General features: G+C 41.7%; 1 pseudogene; it reads left to right on the top strand.

The window, feature by feature from the left end:
- The first annotated feature begins 1,840 nt into the window (after positions 1-1,840).
- LOC147436230 (uncharacterized) lies at positions 1,841-2,334 on the top strand (annotated as a pseudogene).
- The last annotated feature ends 1,657 nt before the right edge of the window (positions 2,335-3,991 follow it).

The following is a 3,991-nucleotide window of genomic DNA, read 5'->3' as shown; positions in this document are numbered from 1 at the left end:
CAGATGAATCAAAAGCTTATGGGCTGCCAACGATGGCGAGCCAGAGGGCAAGAATGAGAAGCATGAGCAGTTGGAGATGAAGAAGGTCGCTTTGGGGCTGCCACATATATGTAGTCACCAAGGGTTGAGGAGTCCAACGAGGGGCTGTCATCGTCAAGGAGAGCTTGAAGAGTTGGAGTTTCGGGTACGTGTATGTCAAAGAGAAGCCAGTGAGGGCTTCATCTCCTGTTTTGAAAGCCTCTTGGGTCATGTATCGGTAAAGAGGAGCAGAGTGTGCTCTAGCAAGTAGCAAAAAAGGACCGAGAGAGTGTCTCTTGAAGATTGTGTATTGAGATTGTTTTGAAGCAGGGATAGCCATCATTGCCCGATTGTTTTTGTGTCGTTTAAGTCCACTTATTCCTTCTCGTCTTGTCTTTTCTCCAGTGTGTGTGGTGCCGATGAGTGTTGGCAGTGTGCCCCCCGAACCGTGTGTGTGTGAGAGGGAGAAAGAGAGAGAGGATCTGGGTTATGGAAGCGTGTGAAGCGGGCTTTAGATGTGTGAGCTGAATTGTGCGCAAGAGGTGTCTTGCCTGTGCTAGTGTGTTGTCAGGTGTGTGTTTGCTAGGGGATAGGGGTGTTGTGAAATCACTGGGCTATATAGAGGCATTCACTGTGTGTGCGGTGTGTTTTTCCATTTTTCCCTTTCCATCTTGTGGTGCCCCAAGGGAGGATCACACTGATTGCTTCTTGGTGATGTGCTTGTGATCGAAGATGATGTCAGATTGCGAGTTTGTGATTACACGTGAAGAAGATGTAGCAGATTGGTTCTCTAATTAGAAATTATACCTACTACATATGAAAATTGTTGATGATGAAGACTAATTAAAAGCGTTACCCTTGTACTATGTGGAAGAGCCAAAGCGTGGTTTGGAGAATTGCCGATTGTATATCAAAGGTCAACATAGCAGATTAAAGAACAATTTGTCAAAGCTTAAGCGGATTTCTCTATTGAATTTGGATGCAAAGTTGAATGGATTGCAACATGATGTAAGTGAAGATTTTGATTCATTTTTGAAGAAGTTTGAAGCAATTTGGGAGCAAATTGTTGCTACTACACATATGTGTAATGGAGATTTTTTCAAGTTGGAGAGGCTTTTAGCTTGTCTACATCCAAAGATTAGAGAGAAGGTCGAGCTTGCAGATGTGGAAAGTTATGCAGACATTGTCTGCTTAGTCAAGGCAAAGATCAAGAAAGCAAAAAAGAAGCCGGAAGCGGGCTTGTTAAAGCCAATAGATTATGGTATTGTTTTCAGTGGTAGTGGTGCAACATACGATGAAGCCACATGCAGCTTCAAGCATCCAAGAAGCATTCATTTTGCCACGGGTAAGCCGTTATGATCCATTTGTTCCATTGGTGCCCCCTGTTTGTCATGTATTTATACAAGAAGCAGATAACCTCATCAACGAAGGTGAGAGATTTTCCAAAGAGGATATACGTGAAGAAAAAATGATTGATGGACAAGCTTTTGTGGAGCAACATGAAGATGAAGATGAGGTTATGGAATCGGTTTATGGCGAGGAGGATCCAGATTCAAGCTTTTGGGAGTCGGGCAATGGTGACAATTGGAAGGATGAGTTCCCATCCACAAATAGGCAAGCTGACACAGGTCATGCGCAGGTGAACAAAGGTGCAATACAAAGCAAGGTGTTTATGCAACCTTTCCTTGTCAAGCATGTTGAAGAGCCTCATACTGTTCCAATTGTGGAGGTGGCTTGTGAAGTAGAAACTCTTGAATCATGTATTGCAAAGCTAGATGTTGAAGCTTGGACAATAGCAGGCATTGAAGAAAACGAGAATGGTATGTATGAAGAGAGTGTAAGCTTGGCTATGCAGTAGGTAGACGTAGGTGACAAGGTATTACAAGATTATGTTATGCTGCTGGTTGATATGCTATTGAAGGTTGCTTTGCAAGGCGTTATGCACCGGTTTTGTTACCACATGAGGTGGATTGTGCTATGGAGTCCTCTTTAGCAGGTGGCAAAGCAGGTACCTATGATGCAGGTGCTTCAAGTGATGCTATACTTGCTTATGATGTATATGAAAGCTTATGGATACAGGGTACTAAAGATCTATGCTATGAAAGGCATGGGTGGCCTAAATATGGTTTTATAGGTAGAAGCAAAGTATGAGATATGTCTTATTTACAAGCTAAGGGTTATGGCCAATGGCACCAGTTTGACCCAGGTGGCGGTTGTCATGGTTTATGCAAGACTAGATTCTTTGTTTTTTATCCAGGTGGAGCTCACATTTTGCTTGATGGAATTCTTCGCTTTCCCTTTGACCATGGAGGGTGATGTAGCTGACAGTCTTTCTCTATACTATCTAAACATCTACTACATAACTGGTTTTCTTATGAAATCTCTGTATATATATCTCCTACCTCTTTCTCTCATCTTATTTTACTTAAATAATGCTATGGTTGAGTATGAATGCTCAACTGGGGTTGGGCAATGATGGTACAACTGAAGATGGCCAGCTTATGGAAGTGCAAGAAGCCTATGCATGGCCGTTTGCAGGCAAATGGCAGGGACATTGAGCAGGTATTTGATGCAGCTAGGAGACACGTACAAAGGGATGGAACACTCTCTAGTAGACAATGCAAGTGTTTTTTGCTATCACAGGTGACATGAGAAAATGTTTATAACACAAGATTGGGAACGAGACAAGGAATGCTGGATACAAGTTCTATGAGGTTTATGATATGGGATTTTGATTGAGATTGTGAGATCCCCAACCCGCCAATATCAAAAAGCGGGATGGGATCCTTGACAGGTCTCTAGGCCTAATAAAAATCAGTCTCTAACAAGAAAAATCCAGGGAGTATACCTTTACCATTGACAATGGCTTGGGTCTATAGCCCTAGAAGAAGACTTAGTCCTGTCTCACAACGGAAACGGGACAACATCTTAAAAGTCCAAAAACTCTTTGGCCCTACAACTTCCACAAATTGGGCTAAGGTATCCTCAACCAACACTTTCCCTTAATAGATGTGAGGGCATAGCCGCTGGTGGACTCTTCTTCCAAGTGAAGAAGTTTTTTGAACGTTTTTAGTGCGTAGGGATGGATAGTTACTTGACCAATCAGGTCCACCCGTCCATGATTGACAACCTTAGTCAATCCCCACTTACCACCCCGCACTCACACATAATCTCTTTGTTTTCTGATTACTATTACATTGTTTTAATATTTAAAATAATGGATTATTTTTTAAACTTTCCGTCAGAGTGATTCCTTTGATCAAGTATTAAAGACAGCATTGAAAAGCATTCTTTTAGCAAAAGATAGGGTACCATCAATCAAAAACATTGACCGTAATAACCATGATCAATACTCTTCTTGTCTTAAGACCACCTGAGGGTAAAAAATTGGCTCCCATTCCTTGTTCACAATCTGGGGTGGATAAACCCCCACACAAGGTTCGGGGTGCCCATACACCAAACTAGTTGCCTATACAACCGGGCGGCTCTTCTAGGATAAAAATGGTATCCTAACTTATGTAGAAACATCAAGACATGACATAGAGTGGAAACTCATCGTTCATATGGGTAACCGACTTATTCGTATGATGGCTGAAAAGCCATCATTATTAATCAAAATATACAAAGGAGTCAGAGGTGTCTTGAGACAAGCTGTGTTAAGGACGATCAATCATATCTTTCCTATTTCCACCAACCTTAATCCAAACAATTCTTTCCTACTTTATAAACAAATGCACGTTGGTTTCTTAGAAGATGCCTTCCATTTTTAAGCCAGTTTCACCTTTTCTAATTCCTTACTCCTCTTTTTCGTATGCAATGTTAATACTTAAGAAAAACTTGAATTATTTAAACTTAATTATAACGAAGACCCACTTGGGACTGATCAGGCATTTATTGTAGTGCTGGGACCTGAACGCTTTCGTCAGTAGGCCTACAACTAGGCCAATCTTTGTCGTTGTGTGACGTTCTAGTT

The sequence above is a fragment of the Adiantum capillus-veneris genome, chromosome 18, assembly GCF_014529385.1.
Source record: "Adiantum capillus-veneris isolate H3 chromosome 18, ASM1452938v2, whole genome shotgun sequence".
Lineage (NCBI taxonomy): Eukaryota > Viridiplantae > Streptophyta > Polypodiopsida > Polypodiales > Pteridaceae > Adiantum > Adiantum capillus-veneris.
This window is presented reverse-complemented; position numbering and strand designations above follow the sequence as displayed.